A 19647-nucleotide genomic window follows, 5' to 3' on the forward strand; every position below is an offset into this window, starting at 1 on the left:
CCGCCCTGCTCGACGCAACGACGACTAAGTGGGAGAGGAGCAACTTCGGCTGAAGTCAAGCCAGTTCACCTCACCTTGATAAAGTCCCCTTCTTGACTGTTACAGGCTCTCCTGTTCCCTTTTATCTTCTGTGTTGTCTTCGCACTCTTGCCGTCCCGTCAGCTAGTTTACAAAGAAGCTCCTCTCGAAAACCAGGTTCGGCGACGCTTTCATTCAAATCTAATTATCCTTTGAAGCAGAGAACAGAAACGCGCAGCGGCAGCATTGGCACCCCGGCCAAGCTGCGTACGTAGGTAAGACCGGCTCGCTTTTTAATGGATTTCTGTTTATCGCTTGGTTCTCGCTGCCACAGCGACTCTTTCTCTTTGCCTCCGAGTGCAGCGTGTTACTGAACAGTGGCCACTTCTTCCGAAGCACTAAAGAAAACTCCCAATTTGAGCTACCGACGTGACGCTTTAGCCAGCGTCACGGTGAAACTCTGCGAAATAGAGAGCATACGAACTTTTGTCATCGCTGCGAGCAATTCTTACCGTGACGAGCCGTAACGATTGAAAATGAAGTCATGGTTTACTGCGAGTCGAGGCGCAAGGATCAGACGAAACGATGAACACAATAAAGGCACCATATAGGGTGTATGGCAGCTCAAATCGATCAACTTAGCTGTCTATATTGTACGCAGACATGAAACACCGTCTATTTTGTTTTAATTCCCCATTGACAGTTCGCGCTTAATGCATGTCAGTACTCAGTGAAAGTATAGGATAAAAGCCTTTGGCACCGCCGCAAGCTGTTCCCGGGTGAGTGATCGTAGTTGCCGTAGCATTAAACGAAAAACTCAGTTAATATCGACATAAGTTCCTTTGCTTCCTACTAGAAAAATTCAGTTATCCTTACAAGGATACCTTCACGCTTGTAAAAAAAAAAAGTGATAAGCTTTATAATTGGCAATGTTGCGCTCCTGTTCGCCGCTTCTGAACTATTCCAAATTACATATTTTTCATTTATTTATTTTATTATTTAATTATTAGTTATACATTAATTTGGGTGAAGAGCAATTGAAGAGATAGCTATAGGAACAGGGGATGGCCTTATATCGAATCAACGTCGGCATTTTCACCACTCTACAGATAACTTACCCGGCAATTTCGCTAAGCATTCGATACTGAAAGTCCATAATAACTTGAGCTGTGTTAATATACCTGTCAATCTGTCTGCAAGAACATGGCCCCGTTCAACATGCGCAAAGTTGACGGTCATAGACTTCGTAGTTAAAGATTATCGTAAATTTTGTATGCAGCTGTATGAGATAGCGCAGCTCCAAATTGTTTTCTCAGTGTTGTGCTATACAAATCGACTTAATTTTGATGCCAGACGGCTACAACATGAAAAATAGACATGAGTTACATTGTCATGCTCGCAAACGAGATCTGCCTCTGACAGTTTGATATGGCTAGCGCTAATTCGGTGGACGAGTTTGCAGGTTTAGACCGGCAGATGTCTCACTCAGTTAAAACGGGATACGCTATGGTTCTATCATCTAATCATTAATACCGCCTTTTTTTCTAGATTTCTAAACCCATATTTCTAGATTACCCGCCTTAGTACTTAGCTTTTACTCATTTTCTTATCATAAAACGGTCGGTTACCTTTCATCGGTAACTCTAAACGTACCCATATTTCGAACGGAAATTTTCTTATTTGAGTTATATATATATATATAGTTTTCTTTTTATTTGATTTATTTATAGTTAGTGGCAATTCGGTCTGCCTGCCTGGACAGTGTATGCAGTCGTTTTCTACGAGCAGTCGCGTATAAAAAACATAGACAACGTACTTTCAATGACCCTCATACAGTGAGCTAGCATGCACTCGTAAGAGGCATATTAATTCGCTGTACAGAATGAGACGGGCGTATTCCGTTCAACTGGGTTCCAAGAAAGCCCTTACGAAAAGGAGGACATCGAATAGAGCCGGGGTGAGATTTTTCAACATAGTCGTTACTATTAGTAACGGGTTGGAAAGTTTATCGATGAACTACGAAATCTCATGGTTTTACCATGGTATGGTAGAATGCGTCCACTGCCTTCGTGGTAGGAAAATGTCACTCGAAATTGGAAAAGTAACGGAACCACTGATCGGTTTTGCTTTGACAACGAGGCCCATCAACAGCCCAAAGAACGAGACACATTGCTTAGAAAATAGAGTTGTTTTGAACCCAAGCAGTCATAGTTCGACGATTTGACATCAATCTCATCATTATTTATTAAGGCTAAGGGTGGCAACAGGTTTGACTCTAGGTAAACTTCACAATGAAAGTAATTGCCTGTATATGGATCGTCGAGCGTCTTAATCATCTCTGAACAGTCATCACGATCGTCGTCACCGCGTGACTGGATCAAAACAGCATCTTGATTGTCTTGATTATTTAGCTGGGAACTTTTACAATGATCCAACATAGCTAGAACGTACGTCTATCCGGGTTCCAGGTTTGAAATGCAACTAGGGTCATTAACGAGACAGTAAATGGAAATGCACAGTCTTACTGTGTCTAACAGGCCAGTAGGATGAAGGAGGAAGATAATTAAGAAGAGTGAACTCGCTAAGGTATATCTAAAGTTTTGCTTAGTTGGCCGTTAGCCCTACTCAGTCCTTAACGTAGCATGCGGTCGTTACCACCAAGCGGAGGAGAATCGATTGAGACGCTTATCCTTCAACTAAAAGTGAACGGTAAAATCTCGACTGAGTACTCTGCTATTCGACTACTTCCCAGTTTTTTTTTCATTTCTTAGGTGTAATAGAACCATAAGAAAACAAATGATCACAAACAAAAGAAAGCCGTTTGGAAATAAGCTCGCTAGTAGAAGTCTTCCCGCAAAGTATGTTGCATTACGTACTATGTCAAGAATCAGCGGTGCGGCCGCTGTTGACGAGGTAATTCACTTACTTCTTGTCAGAGTCTTAACTTCAATGTCATAATCGCTGCGATAATCGATAATTGTTTACTACATGAGAAGTGACTGAACGCCATATGAATACCATATGTAGAAACTATATTTAGCTCTTCAGGCATGAAGAGTGTTTATGTTCATCTTGACACCTTCCATCCCGACATATACGTGCACATATTGAATAGACATGTTTAAGATGGTTTTCTATAGTCTCGATTACATTATTATAAGTCTCGAAACATAGCCGTACACGCTTACAAGTTTTGAAACTTGGCTGTTGACTGTGTCGGGTGTCTCAAGAAGAGGTATGCCGTTGCTTTGTTGGGTCTTACTCTGCCCAGGGGAAGGCGCTAACCTTGCAGCTCTCCTGCGAGATTTGTACGACCGGGCTATAGAGATCAGACAATGCGCCGAATTTTATTGACTGTCTTCGCCAAGAGTGGTCCGCGAATCGATCCGAGATAAATTTTTTGTCATACGTATTCAACAACAGGAATCGTACGTTTACGTGACAGATCTAAATAAAATGGGTGTTTGCTTCGACACGCGAAGCGACAGCGGCACACAAATGTTAATTGGGAAGCGGTACAAACAGTCAACCATCGCGAGCTTCTTCGGATAAATCAGTTTAGAGCCAACGCTAATTCGCTCCGGTGTTAAGACAAACAAAAGTTTGTCAAGACGTCCTTGCCGCGAATCGGTGTCCACTTTTATCTAGACGAACCGACCTCATCATCGCTGTCATCATCATATGTTTGTGGCTCAACGAGACACAAAAAGTACCACAAGGTACGTAAGCGGTATATTGGCGCTGCCAGCATTGCCACGCTTCTCTTAAATTATTAGCGACTCTTCGAGCCATATAAATGAGTTGATGATAGATAAACTCAAGTTACCAGTCACAAATCACTGTATTGTACAGTATTGCCACGACGATTGCTTTTCGACCATCGATGGTCACAATTTCTCCAACATCAGCAATACCCGAAACAACTAAAGTCGCAGTAAAGACAAATATTTCTTGCTTTGTACATTGAGGGCTGTGTATTCAATAGGACACGTCCACTACCACCTCATTTATTTGTTTGAGCTCGCTCATACTCGGCTGTTTAGCGCCCTTTGAACTGTTCGTTCCCCGTGCGGTGCATAAGGGTGATGAGGGTTGTTACCGTTATTGAATTTATTCGCTGAAAATCAGTATACTTTTGCGTTTCTTCTGCTATTGCTAGATGTATCTGGCCTGCTCCCTTTGACTTTCGTCTTGTGTACGCTGTTCCTAGTCAAAGTTCATTTGTTTGTGAGCCGGAGCCGGACGTCTGGCGACGCAGCAAACAAAGCTAAAAAGAAAATCCTTTCCTGGCAGCAGGATGGCGGCTCCACAGCGTCTTGCTTGTGATTTTTACAAACGTCGCAATCGCGGCTGTGGAGCCGCCCACACACTTTGCCTCTGCCACGGGCATTCCGGACGAAGTTGTTGTTTTCCTAGTGAAACTGGCATCGCACAGCTTTAACCATATCGAATCCTGACAACTGTTGAATATATTCATAGGCCCGACAAGACCTTAAGAACAAGGGCCAGTGTTCAAGGTGTTGTGTTCTGTCGTTTGTTCATGCATTTCTCAAGACTTTTATGAAAAAAACAGTCACTCAATGGGCTCGAAAAGGACGCAAGTATTGGGAACATTCAAAGACCGATGACATATGCGTACCTATGGGAAGAATTTTTTTTGTTCGAGGTAGAGGCATTCTCAGAAGGAAGGCAGGCTGGCTTATTAAAGGTAACCTGGTTGCTTGTACGTTACTTAATGTCGATTTGATCAGAATGTGAAAACAATAAACAAGAGAAAAATGCACGAAATCGGATTTATGTGAAGGCGTAGCGGTAGGAATTATGCAAGTTCTTCATTGAATACCATATATTGACTAGGCTCAATCCAATCTGACAGATTTGAAAACAACGGTATACTAACGAATTTACAATAAATATATATAATAGGAGTGTAATTTCATTGTCATGTTCGAAGCAGCAGGCTCCCATGGACATTATAATAATGTACGCGGAATATCCGCAGTCATTTGACTGAAACCACCACTCCACCGACGCCTATGTTGAAACTGTGGCCCATCCGCTACCGACTGCTCGCGCTGACCATAAACAAGACATAATGGCACATCGAGTGCGTCCAGCATATGGGCTAGCTCTTTAATACATCCTTCTCCTTAACACCTACACCTACTCATCCCAAAAGATCTACCAATTAGTTGAACCTCGTCCGCATTTCCACGACACAGATATACCATTCCAGCGGCTCATTCTTTATGTCAGCCCACGCCTGTTCGTTATTTGAAGGCGAATGTCCATTATGTTCTTAACCGGGCTATGGCGTAGCCCTCACGCGTTCCACCCGACCATCTACCGCTTTCTATCTTATTATATGTAGTGTTACTTATTCATTTCGCCTGGCCTTGATACTAACCTGGTAAATTCGCTCGTTACGTCACCTTGTGCCGGCGGCTGCTCTTTGAATGGTTATCATCGTCATTTCTGTTATCGCTTGTTTCTGTCACTGATCTAGAATATGTATTTGAGCTATGTTCCTACAAAAATAGAGACAGACAGATTGGTTGAAAATAAGTAGTTGATTACCTCTTAGCATTCCCATTTTACCATTTGAACGCAGCAACAATAGCACCTGTATCCGCTACGGTGCCAGCTACGGTGGCCGAGAATCCGGTAGATTGTCGGCGAAAGTTAATAGAAAGATGGCAGCAGCAATAGCCAAACATGCGCCTGGTAGAAATTGCTGATTGGTTTTTTATGTAGCTTATTCATAACAACTTCACTTTGATACCCCGCTACTGTGCAGCGTTGTGGTACTAACCTGTGGTGCCAAACGCTGTAGAGCATCTTGCCTCTTCGTTTCCTTTTAGCGGACACCCTCTGCTGCAGCCTGCTGAAAAGTTCGACTAGTTCGTCAAAAGCTTGTCACCTAACGATTGAAGTTTCTGCCTACCAGCAGTAACGTGCAGTCTTCTACCTCAAATCAGGACAGATGACACATTTAGGGTGTCCTACTGACTGGCCTTGGCATTTCCAGGTAATGACAGGGTAGACCATAACGTCTCGCTAGGCAGCGAATGAGAAAGTGATGGTGTTGCGAAGATGCTACTTTGTCCAGGGTCACACTTTGGTTGCTGGCTGCTGTGTCGTTACGAAGAGTTGGACTTTCAAAACGTTAAGGAGGGGGTTTGGATAGATTTTGAAGCAAATGGCCTTGGACGATTCTCGGCCTTATCATGAAAACAAGAGTTTCTAGGAAACGCCAATGAGAGGTAGGCACAGATCAGATTCTTTGAGGAAACGTATTACCTGTTCAATAACGCAGTATACGGACATTGAACATATTCTTGTTGACAACATATTGGGCAAACCTTCGTTACTGAGAAATCAAATAAAAGTTGAACATTTGACGAGTATCAGTTCTATGCCATAATGTATTGCTACGCTCAGAACCTAACAATTATATTAGTAGAAACGACACTAAGACAGATCTGTTAATTCGTCTGATGAAATGAATTCAAGACAAAGGAAAGAAAACGATAACGACATGTGTTTTATCGAGTCACGTTATCGGTGGTCGTTTATGTACTAGTAAATTTAAGGTATCGATGGGCGGGGCTACGAAACATGTGTATGTCGTCTTGGTAGCGTGTATTCAAGCTAATGACTTGAAACGGGCTTTTCAGCAAATGCGAACCTGTTCCATCCTCTTACCTGTTATTCCCGAACATAGCGCCTTGACATCACTGTGTGATCCGTCTAAGCGTTCACCTGATTTGCAGGTGGCGACTCAACCTGTAATTATCGGCACCTCCATGTTCTGGGAGGTGGACAACAAAGGCGGCCTCCATCGGTCCGTGGCATGCACCGAGGGTGCTGTTGAAACAGAGTGCGAACTAATCCCCCCTGCCTTTACTAACATCGGCCTCTAGTCTTATTTCGTTTCGCTCAACCGGAGCTTCTTAAAGCTCCGTTACGTAAGTCGAAGTACTAGTCTACCTGTATCGTCATCGATGTCCACATAGTAGCTCACTATTCATCAGATCTCGTCTTGTCATTGCCGATCTTTCGGTGTCAGCAAGTTTCATCAAAGATCTTTAAGCTCGATGAACTTGTGCGTTATGGACAGGGATACCTGTGTGAATTGAGCAACTGTACATGATGCGCATACGGAAAGGCATAGCTGTATACTTGCACAGCAAAAAGACTATTTACAATGTAACAACGGCTGCTTACGCCTAGCTTCAAGCGGCCGACTAGATTCAAACGGCCAGCTAGCAAAGCAACCTCAAGGTTTGTTAGGCACCTTACGAGCAAAGCTTATCGGATTCTTTTATGTTTTTTGCCCCATTCAAAAAACCCGATGAGTCAAACTGATAATGCTGGAGAGATAACGTTTTAGATGCTGTATTTAATTTTAATTGTTCTTAGCAAAATGGAAAATAGTCTATCTTTCGCTGTTCTCAAATGATTTACAAACGGCAGCATATAAGCCTATAACATTCTAATCGGGTCCGCCTCTGTCACTCACACTCCGTAGAGTCGAAGTCTTGCGGAGTGAACATCGAACAAATCAGACAACCTACACGGCTCTCCCTTCCCAACTTATCAAAAGTCCCTTCTGCGCGTGGTGCTTCGGGCGACTAAGAATATCGATAAAACAACCGACGGCAAGACGAGAGCGTACACTATATCAAATGAATGCTTGACTTGCTAAGTTTCTACGGTCTGTCGCGCATTTCCCTAAACACACCATCTAAAAATCCCTTTCCCAGCCCCGTTAAGCCCCAGTCACGCAGTTGTCACCCCTTCCCACACTGTCACATTGCCATCCCCGAAGACCCCCAAGAAGAATACATATGCTATCTCTCTTCAGTCATGCATTTACACATTGCTGTGGCTCGTTCCTACCACACTGCGGCCTCGCCAGCTCGTCTGCAATCGGTGTAAGTCGCAGGTTGTAGAACTCCGCATACCTGAAAGCCTTCCTCGAAGGGGTTGTCTGCAGTCGGCTGCGCTGGGCTGACTGCTGATTACATAGCACATAAAACACTGGATGGCGAGAGACGGAAAGATTCGAACAGTCATAGTGGTCCTGTGGGCCCTCTGTCCCATCGAGACCTAACTGGGGGCAGCGGTCCGCTTTGGTCTAAGGTGAGACATCGAACCGACGGGAGGAAGGCGGTAAACTAGGGGCTTGAAATTGCATTCGCCAGCACATTGCACCTCACCACTTGGTTATCGATAGAGAGGTCACACGAAGAGGAGCGCACGAGCACAGACAGCCCTTTCAACAGTCACTACATCTTTCTCTGCTCGATACCGCACCCTACCTCGGTCTCTTTCACGGACTTCTCATGGGCGCGACTAGAGTGGAAAATGACGCCGCTGGGGTAAAACCCCATTAAAGCTTCCTCTACGTACGGGTGGCATTGACGGCGGCCCCCTTTCGTAACTTCTGTTTTGCCTCTTCCGGGCGGTCGCAAACTCCAATGGAAAAAAGTAGTCGGCCCGTACAGTCGAATGAAGACAGGCATATAAAACCAGTTACAACAAAACGTTTAGCCTGGACCATAACCGGCTGTTTTAATCCGCTTTCGCATTCAGTACAGTGCAGCTGCGGTCCTATGGTGAAAAAGTGGCCTGGGGTGGACAAACATTGGTGTACGAAGGAAAACATTGATAATGATAACTGCATTACTACATTAAACATACTGTCATGCCACCTTCCCCACTGAGAGGGGTTCGATGCCTGAAGGCGCTGACTGCTTATACGAGGGTGGTTTTGTCTTCGTCAGTAATATTGTCCTCTCTGTCGAAACCTGTCTTGCCTTGTCGCGGCCAAATGAACAACGGTCACCAGCACGACCGTGGCAAGCTGCAATTGCAGAGGCGATCGAGTAATTCGCTTGAGGATATGACTGCTTTAGTTATAACGGGTAGGTAGATAATAGAGGTAGGTGCGTTTTTTTCGCAGGACGGTGAAATCAAACCTTTCAGAATCTGCACTACAATAACTGGAGGTGGTGGAAGGGATGAGAAGATAAGAAGGATTGAATACGTTCTATAGCATGCGGAATATGTAAGGACTCCGAGGACAAGGCAAAACAGACGTCAGTGACATATTCTCTGCATGGAGAAGAGGGAGCTGGAAGGTCTTTCAAGTAATTTAAGCTGAACTGAACAAAATCATCTGCCTTTGAGAAGGAACTTGGTGGTCATTTTGATATGAAAACAATAAGACTTGCAAGTTATTGAACTATCCTATGGACAGATATCTAAGGGTCTGTATGAGTTAGAATTTAATATCGATTTCTGCGCTTCCAAAGAAAATATAGTTTGTTATGGAACAGTTGTACGTTATCCTTCCTAAATGTTAAGCTTCACCTATTCGATCAGTACTGGCTACATAACAGTATACTAATAAATAATGTCGTTGTGGTAGTCTAAATTGATTCTCTCTAGCTGGAAGTGTTACGGGGATACCTGGCACTACGATGATATAGAACATACATCTTTACACGTGCTTTACGCAAAACAAAGAAGCAACTAACGTTTAGCCTTTCTGAAACCGAACAAATAAAAGAGGCATTATCATCCTCAGACCTTAGACTAACCGATGCCAGAATGTCATTCGATGATGAATGATCGATATAAATATAAAATCCGCTTTCTACGATACCGCGAATTTCCTCAAAGATAATTATCAAGCCATTTGTCGTCTGGCCACCCCTCCGGTGGAAGTCGCCTCAATTGCTTCTACGCGAACCTCTTCTATGCTCCTCCGCTACTACCGCGTCGTCCATGAAGCCTTTTTGATGCATCGGCCGCCCGCTAGTAACGCCTGCATCGTAACGAGTGGGGCAGTGGTATGGAGCAACCTCCTCGAAGCAGGCGACTAACGCCTCTTTACCTGAAGCGCTGAGAACTGGCTCCTTCCGAACAACTCACTGCTTCTGACGCGGCGGTACTGGTGGCGAAAGATGCACCGAAAAGCCAAACGCAGTTCTTCGAATAAACAGTAGTGGCTCGGGACAGGCAATCAGAAATCGTTCTATCTCGCGAGTCATATACACGCGTGCACGCACTTTTGTTAAGTAGACGCTTGTCCGTAATCAGTAGTCTATAGCCAGTAGGTCGTCTGCGAGCGAGCCATAGATCGGGCAGCTAGTGATCATTGCATTAGGGTAGTCTGTAGCTGAATGCATAGTGTAGGCAGTCTCGTTCAGAGGGTGCGATCGGACAAACCACTCAAGCCGGCCAAATACCGCCCAATCACTGAGTAAGTGCTACTGGAGGAGACAGAGTCAGGCCACGATGTGGGTCTATTGTACGTTGAACATTATCGTTTGTTGCGGATAATCACGTCTGCTATAGCCCGTTCAATATCTGCTCTTAACGTTCAGGCTAGCCGCAACGTCATTGACGCCAAATTGCGAACCTTATAAATCTAACAGAAGTATATATACGCATTCTCTGTTTTCGAAGAACTTTACAGAGAAATTAAATGAAATGTTTTTGGCACTAAATATAATGTATAGCTTTTATCCTCTGTTAGTTGAGTTCACTGCAGTTCTTCCATATTGTGTTTGTGAATATTTGTTGTTTTTTACCTTTATGGTTGGTAAACAAGGCAAAAGAAGCATCTTAACGGTTATCTATTGATTGGAGACGGCTGCAATCTCGCTGTCGAAAGGATATATATATGTGTGTGTATGTCTGATTGATTAGGTACACACGTAAAACAAATAAAATTACATAATTACATGCTCACTGATATAACCAGCATGGCTGAGTGAAAAGACGATCACGGAATTTTTTTCGCAGGAAGTTAAACCAACCTGTCTACAATGAGAAAATCAAATTTCAGACAAATGAACTGATTTTCCAGGTGCGATTCCCAGTAACCGTCGTCTGATCTCGATATTGTTCCGTCTAGCCAACGTTCAAACGTTAACCGACACGCATCCAATCCGCCGGTGTCAAATTTTTTTCCGTTAAGCCCTGCTAGGAAACATTTAGAGTTACTAGTGAACGACGCCTTTGTAGGGATATCTTGTCTTCGTGGAACACCTTTGAAGAGAACTCGTTCCCTGTCCGCTTAATCGTGGCCGTTTGCAAGGCCAACAGGCCTTCGTTTCCGTTGGCTACACATCGCGCCCGTCCAGCCGCCCGCACCAAACCACTTGGCCAAAGTGCTCCGTCATTCGACCTGTCACGTTAAGAGGCTCCCGAGCAGTGCCTGTAACAGTACAGTCACAGCCGTGGTGCGGAGAAGTGCTGGGTGCCTGTTCCTCGCCAGTATGTTTGTGTTGAGCGGGGAGCGTCCGTTGGGGTCCGCTAACTTCCCGCAGTGTTCACTACTCCAGCTGTAGGGCGATAGGGAATCCGCGCACGCCGACAGCGACACCCATTCGAAAAGAACACATCGAATAGCGGTGGCGGGAAGCCAGCCAGAAACAGGACGGACTCAGGCACTGCTCCTTCTGCTCCTAGTTGTCGTCGTTATCATCATCGTTGTAGTCGCCGACCAGTAGTATGTATATAACGAAAGGGACGGCAGCCAAGAACTAACCGACCGAAGCCTTCGAGGTTAATATCAATAATTAGTCAACGACAGTGGGTATACACACGCATACGAATCATAGAGCTGTACGTATGAGAACATACGAACATACATAACCACATGGAGAGGAAGGCATATTCGCCTCAAGCGAGTTCGACTGCGGACGGGCACCTCTCGTCTCTTCTAACAGAGGCAAATACTTTGACCAAGTGCTCGCGGTAGCAGCTAGTCCAGAAACGAGTAGAAATGGTAAAAGCGGCAGAAGTTGTGCAAGCACTAAGTGAACGTGCCGCTGTATCCCTGCGAAATGACCAAATGGGTCAGACCCACCGGCGAAAGCCTACGGCCCACTGGCTATCTGAACCTATAACCGGGTCCTTCTTCTCACTAAATGTGCTACCTAAGCAGAACCCCAGCAAGCGCCTATAGACGGGTAGAGCTCACGAGCGCAGTTTCGAGGTCGGAGACCTGCAGCTGCGATGGTGGGCGCCATGTCACAACGCCAGGGAGTTGTTGGAGGATTCCGAGCGTCGCGTCTAGCCAGGCGAAAAAGGCCCCCCCCAGTAGCAGAAGTAGCCAGGATGCCAAGAATTAAGTTTGCGAGTGCACCGGTATGTGGGCTTCACCGCTACAATAACTAGTACTGCCACTGCAATGGGTCTCTTATATGCACGCTGTTGGTCGATGCTCAATCTTCTACCTCGATTAGATCTTGCATTTAGGCTAGAGCGAAGTAGATATGTAGATATCGATTGTGCGGCGTGCAGAACAGCTGTTCACTGGCTTGAAGTTTCGTTGAGAAGAAATAAAGGAGCAGGATAACCGATACGAGATAACCATACGGCGGCGACATGAGGAACGAAAATAAAACTGTGTGTCTTAAATCTTTTTAGAACATTCGGCTCGATGTCACACTGCTCACTTGTACAATTGAAGTTGTTGAAGCCGGTCACAAGAGTTACGCTTACGCTACGCAAACGAATGTTTTGTAAGCCATAGATTTTTATGAAATATTTTCTAATATTGATTGGCTACGCTATCCCTTCTTGTGCGATAGTTGTTGCCTATGGTGCCTGGCGTCTAACCGGTTCGTTAACCACTTATTCATAGGTTTTAATATACGCAATGGATCTTAAGATTTCTTGGGATCCGAACAATGCAACGTACTGTGTTAATGCGTATGTTTTCCTTCCCGTGTTTATAAATGCATGCCACGCCCCAAGTCGAGCGTATCGAAAATGAGCAAACTAGTACGTTCATACGAAATAGATCTGCTACACCAGTTCATACATGATCCGAAGTTCGAACTACAATGTACGTATAATATTCTATTATTGTTATATTTTCTTTTTAAATATATTTTGTATGCTAACTTTTCTAGTATCTAAAAATAGATTCATCAATGTACTGACATACTGACACTCACAATTTTCAAAATGCGCGGCGCTTCGTTTTGAAAGTTGTCCATCCGCTTTACCATGTCTGCTCGTTTATCCTTTGCAGTAGAGCGATCTTCAGACGCTCAGAACGACTGCTAGTACAACCACAGAACGCCGTCAAACGAACGCTCTACCCTACATCGTCCACTTACTAACGCTAGCGCTTTAGTCAACTCAGCACCAACTCGAGTCAACTTTCTTCTAAATACACCAACGCGACCGTCGAATCACTAAACAGACCTGTCCTACTAATGCAGACACGAAGGAACATGCGCGGTTCGAGCTTCGCAAGGCTTCTGATGTCGTTCGACAAAGCGCACCTTTCATTGATATCTTTTTTTGTTTATTTGTTCCCGGTTTACTTCCTAGTTCATAACTTCCGCATCGAAACACTAAAGTGAACGATCAAGTTAGTTCCATTCATCAGAGCGACGTCAGAGTTGCAACTTGTATTCTTAAGCTTCTCGACAGCGAGCTAGTCCACTTCTAGCCCGCTTCGATAGCAAATACGGTTACTACGAGAGACAGCTCTAGTAGTAGTGGAAGTTGTAATTCGCCAATCGTCGCCCCCGTGGTGCAGAAATGGTGGCCCATGGTCCGGAGACCCTTCATAGTTATCGAGGGTTAGGCAGCAAGGAAGGGAAGTCCGATCGTTCCTTCGTTTGTCCGACTCAAATTGGTTTGACATGTCGCTAAACCTAACCAGAGCAGTGCGGCTTACACATGTCACTGTGGTGCGCCTTCCCCCGGGGGTAAGTTCACCCAATAATGAGGCTGCTACGAAAAATACTAACTTAGATGGAAGACGTCACTTTTGGATAAAGGACACGTAGAGCACAAGGCTCATGTGAAGACCCAAATACGATATTGTGGAGGGAGTAAAAGATGCATTCGGTAACAGAAAAGTATAGCTAGGTCGGGTGTTGTCGGGTTGTCGCGCCCTAGCTCGAATTAGGTGACTGGCCGAGAGTACTGGAGGAGTTCAAAGTGAACAACCATGAAGTCTACCAGCAAACCGCTGCAGTAAGAGACCTCAGATATTTTTCTTTTTCATGATCTATAGAGTCATACTAGGGAAAACACTCCACCTGTGTGCTGCTGTCACCACGGGGTCCTGTCGGCATCCAAGTAGCATGAAAACTTCAGATTTGAGTAATGGTCACTGCCATCGAGGGCAACTCATTTTGCGATATCTAACGGAGAACAACCTGAGCCAGAGAGTAGGGAAGACCGTAGTGGGCATGCTCAGGATGTCACAATGGTGAAATGCTCAAAGCGCAGAAGCGACACATATCGAGGTCGTGAAAAGCCGTTAGACTCGCTAAAGAGCAAGAGTATGAGCTGTTTGCAAATGAAGACATGGTAGAATCAAACAATAGCTGCAAGGGTTAAAGAAAGTGAGCCGGAATTAGTAGAGGGCAAATCCTCAGTAGTAACAACGATCTTCAAGCTGTTTCAGATTAAGTTCAGTTAGAAACGCATCTGTGTAATGCTATGTTCTGGTGGATGTAATTGACGACAACCTCAAGGAAAAGGACATGTCTTTCCGCGCGTATGGCGTGGTTTGATAGTCAGGATTTTGTAATCTAGGGCCATTTGTCCAAAGGCTAGAATATGCTTTAAAAATTTCATAGAAGCTTGAACGCACCTGTGTGAACAATCGTCGATTTTTCCGTTTGAGTTTGTTCGAACACACTGGCATATTTATTTTTCGAGCAGTCTGCTATGTACAATACAAACCAACGTGGCACTAACGGAATCGCTTCTAACTATAGGTGCAGTAATAGCTGCGTATATATGTATTTTTAGATGGAAAGCTTTCCCGTAAAAAAAATCATTTCTGTGATCTTTTCGATCGGTTTGAGCTTAAGTATCAGCAAACCGTTTTAAAATCATCGTCATTTTAAGATATGGCATGGACGATCTATTAAGTTCGTAGATAAATGCATATATTCAGCTAAGGGGTTTACCATTTTAGCCACAAGCCAAGACCTAACACGCGGACCTGGATGCATGGAGTCTTTGTTGTAGCGATAAACAGTCCGGGCAGAATTATTTCTTGCTATCCCTTCGGCAACATCTATTTGACTAATCGTCTTCGGTATTCTACAGAAAATATAGGTGGTGAATTCTCTTCGGCAGTGGCCACGCATAAGAGAAATGTGAATGATGTCAACATAGCCTGCATCGAGATCTTCGGTGCAGCATTAAGGGCATTCTCCATTGAAAGGGGTAGCTAAAGCGCGGAACTAGGCCGAAGTCGATGCCGTTGCAGCTTGGATTGACCTAACGTGAGGCCTCCCCTCCATCCAGCTAAATTAGATGATGTTTTGATTTATATATATGCCCGAGGGTGAATGATGGCGGATTAAATTTAATAGAAAGAAAACTCTATCTGAAAGAAGCTCGTAAATAGCAACTAACATATTTTTGCGCTATCTAAATGTCTTCGTTTGCACAGCTTGGTATAATAATAGTCTTCAATAGAACCGTCAGGCATAATATAATTACAAGGTTACGTAAAACTATTCGTTATCAGACACGACGCTTGTAACAACTAAATAGCATGGATATAAACATTAATTATAATATGATTTGCTAAACGGTGTAGGCAGTACTTACAAAATCAACGACGGAGCGCAACAAGGCAAGACAAGCTTAACGAGTCAGCGGCAAAAAACGGATCCTGCGATGAAAAAACGAGCTTGAAATAGCTGAACGGAACGTAGATGTTGTTTGTTTAATGTCTAAGGCTGGTTTCCCTTACATTAGCCCAAACGTTAGTATAACCAGTTAATATATACGCTCCCGTCCCGCAAACTGCAGAAATATGTATGGCTTACTTGCCTAACTGGCCTTGTTTGCTTCGCAAGATTCACTTAAAAACCTTTGAACGTTGTACTATATACTTATTCGTTACAAGGTGCGAATCGCACCGCAAGATGTCTTGCCCGAAAATCTACAGCTGCGGATTCTCTAATTAGTACATTAAATATCAACAGGTTATGCATACATCAAACCTAAGCCTGTTAATGATAGCTATTATTAGGACACTAAGATAGGAGTAAAGCGCTTGACCCATTGTTAAGCTTTCGATTGGCATTGCCTGACTTATTCCCGTTTCAGCTGCGTATCAGCTGCCCTTGGGCTGTAAGCAGCACTTCGCCGCCGTCTTCGCCCACAACATGATAATTAAGGTTTTGTTGTACGTTGCACATAATCCGTCTTTTGTTCCATGTGCAGCAGCAGGAACGGCCCCACTTCCCACTACGGTAAAAGGTTTTGCCCCCACTAGTGGAATTCCTTTGGGTCGCGTCGCGTTCCATCGACTAAAGAGATCCAAGACCCAACGGCTTGGCCTTGGTATTCTTTACGCCGCCTTCAATATTTCCTCGTTCTTATCGCGGAACGTACACGGCATTGTGTCGTTGCCTTGCACTTTAAGCCCACATGCGAAGTGGAACCGTAGACGGCAGAATATGGCAGGACAAGTATAATGGAGTTATGTAAACTAATGTTCATCACCGAATGAGCCAGGTGTCCACGTCTAGCTCCTTCGTGTTTTAATACCTAAATTAGCGGTGTGGGATCCGTCCAGTAGTGGATAACAGGAGTCGATAGAATTTTCCGTTTACATATAGTTGTGACTACAATCCGGAAATAGCAAATAGATGAAAAGGATTTGAAGAAGCACGTTGAGATAATGGCTTTCAAGGCCGGAGGCAGCGGCGTCTTATTCGGGCGCTCACGATTAAACAACAAAATAACAACTGTGTAAGCATTCTGTATTGTATGAATGGAGTTTATAAAAGGCGACTTGATCTATGAGTAGAACGCTCTGTAGCACATTGGGTTCTTTTCTCAGCACCCTGATGTATGCCACGAAGGCTTCAGGCTTGATCGTGATACTTAATAACAATAGTAATAATAAATTTTATTTTCTAATTTGCAAACAGTCAAGACTGCTCCGGTTCGCTTACGAGTAGCACATCTGACGTATCGTTGTTGCTGTAACTGAATTCACAGGTATGGCACATTATGAACCACTGAGACAATGTAAATTATCCTGTTGCACAAGGTTAGTTCGGTAAAACCAGGTTGAGTGCTATACGGCCGTTGGTGCTTGCCACTTATTTTAGGTATTTAATTTACACATTCAGTAGCGTGTGACCTTTAAGCTTTTTACATTATATACTTGTATAGTGGTTTTGTCTTAACATTGATATACGGGCAAGTGTTCACCGCAACTCGTGAAAAAAAAAACACGGCTTAACAATTTGTTTTTTTAATCATGAAACAGATTATAAAAATAATCGTATTCGCATGAACTTTGTCAGCATAGATTAGCATAAGAAATACGTAGGCCAATATGAGAATGGGTGGACGCCGCAAGGACGGCCTCGGCATGAATTATTACATCAGTCCTGAGCCATCAATCAAAAACGATCACTATCAATAGTTTTTCTGATAGAACCATCACCTGTTGAGAAGACACAGCGTTCATAAAGGCAAAAAGAGTGTGATCTGAGAAGACGGTTTACAAATTCTTCCGTACAATAATATAGGTCCTCCTTCATATAGTTCATTATTCATGAACCTTGCAGATATATCAACGCGATTAGCAGTGTATAGTAGGAACAAAATGCCCGTTGCCAGAAAAATATGTGGAATACAGGAACGTTCCTATCATGCAACAAAGCCACCCGCGAAGAAGACGACTTCAGCAAAACTGAAGGAGAAAGTGATGACACACCTTTGCTGTGATACGCATAATTGCTTGAATTTAGGTTTGACTCTGATTCGGTATTTTACGCAACACTATTCGATTGTAGATGCCATAAAGTTTTAATTCGGTTAGGACCTTGTATAGTATATAAAATTATATAAAGAGTCGTTTTCTACGCTGAAAAGGGTTTCATTGTTATTGTCGTTTTGTTAAAAAAAAAGCAGCCAAGTGGAAAGCAAACGGAATCTATAGACATATTGTATAAGATATACAGTTTCCGTCCTGGCTGTACCTATACTTTTTCTCTACCGATGTTATCAAGCGATTTGCATTGTTTGGTCGCGCTAAATCGCATTATTTCAATTATTTCTGTGATTCAAACGCGTTTTTAAATTATTTTTTTAGTTAAACACGTTGCTTCATATGACCGGCTCGCTTCAGCACGAAACGAACCATGAGCCTACGCATAACTTCGAATCCCGACCAGGTAAGTTGTCAACTACGCTAATGTATCACCACGGATACATAGAATGCAGCAATCTATCTAAATAGGATGCGACTGTGAAATTGGTCTTATGGAGATCGAACTATAGCTGTTTGCAAATAACGTTTCTGCACTCACACTTGTTTCGTGTCTGTTTCGTAATTGTTGTCGACGGCTTTCCTGTGCCGCAACAAACAAAAGAAATACTCCAAATCATCTCTCATTACTTGTTGTTACGTTCAACATAAACGTGTTGAATTGTACTCGCTCCAACTCGATTATGACGCTTGTGACATTTAATCTACTCTGTAACATGGAACACTACAGTTTGTCAAGTACTGACGGACATAACGTTAACGTGTCATTCTAACGGATTTGTTCTAGCAGCAATGAATCTCGTAGATATCTTTTTGCAACAACCCCTTTTCGCTCGAATAGTGTATTTCTTTCGAAGGGAAAAACGTTTTTGAACAGGTTTCAGGGGTTTATTCGAAAAGATACTCATTCATTCGAAGGAACTGGCATTGTTAGCAGAGAATAAGCCGTTACTAACTCCATCGCCGAAGCGCCAGATGCTTTTCCCCGCTGCGATACTCCGCCTGCTCCACTACTGGATAGGATGTAAATAAAGTGGTATTCTTCTTTTCACCCTTGTCCTTTTGATCTAGCTGCTCCTGATGATTCTGCTTCTGATGTTTTTTTATTTTATCACCTGAACGCTCTCATACGATAAGTAATGAAGTGGACTTTGGAGTAAAAAGCAGAGGGGAGGTGTCTCAAGGCTCCAGCACCACATTCTCTTTAACACGGGGCATTTCTCTAATACGACACTCGTTTCCCTGATTCCCATGACAGGTCAATCGCCTTCCGTTCTGCTGCTGCTAACAGACCCCAAGAGTACTCTGCTACGCAATACTCCCCTGCTAGTAGCAACGAACTAAACGACAAGTCAAGTTGCTCGTACACTACCAATATGGCACGATGCGCGACCCTTCCCGGAAGATGAAGGGCGCCTGGGGCGAAAAACTGGGAGTGCTCTTTCTCGAAAGCGCTGGAATACCCTTAACGTCCTGTTATCTATTCTTGTTCCCTCTCTGCGACCCGTTTCCCTCTCTAGCCGGGAGTTGTTTGTTTTACGTTAGGAAGGCTCAGGTTTCTTAGAGCTGCTATACCACCTGTAGGATTGAGCGTCTTCGCAGGTTTGACTCTATAGATCTTACCTTGCCTCTCGTTACCGGCCTCAGAGACAAGTACTCGAGCAACGCACGGAAGTAAATAGAATTACACAAGTAATGGTGGCCTAGGTTAATCCATACACCACAATAAAGGGCTAGCCAGACTGACAACTGACAGACAATTAGGTACAGCGTATGAGTTGAGTGTATTCTTTAACCATGCTGACACGACCAAGACTAACATAAAG

General features: G+C 43.9%; 1 long non-coding RNA gene across 3 annotated transcripts; it reads left to right on the forward strand.

The window, feature by feature from the left end:
- Nucleotides 1-6819: 6819 nt before the first annotated feature.
- Nucleotides 6820-19168, forward strand: LOC111262722 (uncharacterized). Of its 3 annotated transcripts, none has more exons than XR_015312026.1 (5): nucleotides 6820-6986; nucleotides 16971-17040; nucleotides 17619-17801; nucleotides 18146-18227; nucleotides 19080-19168. It is a non-coding gene; the product is annotated as an uncharacterized LOC111262722 (long non-coding RNA). The 3 variants fall into 3 exon arrangements; XR_002681815.2 differs by lacking the exon at nucleotides 19080-19168 and adding an exon at nucleotides 18699-18925 and having other exon boundaries at nucleotides 16971-17092; XR_002681814.2 differs by lacking the exon at nucleotides 19080-19168 and adding an exon at nucleotides 18699-18925.
- The last annotated feature ends 479 nt before the right edge of the window (nucleotides 19169-19647 follow it).

Source organism: Varroa jacobsoni, unplaced genomic scaffold (assembly GCF_002532875.2).
Source record: "Varroa jacobsoni isolate VJ856 unplaced genomic scaffold, vjacob_1.0 scaffold_694, whole genome shotgun sequence".
NCBI classification, from domain to species: Eukaryota; Metazoa; Arthropoda; class Arachnida; order Mesostigmata; family Varroidae; genus Varroa; species Varroa jacobsoni.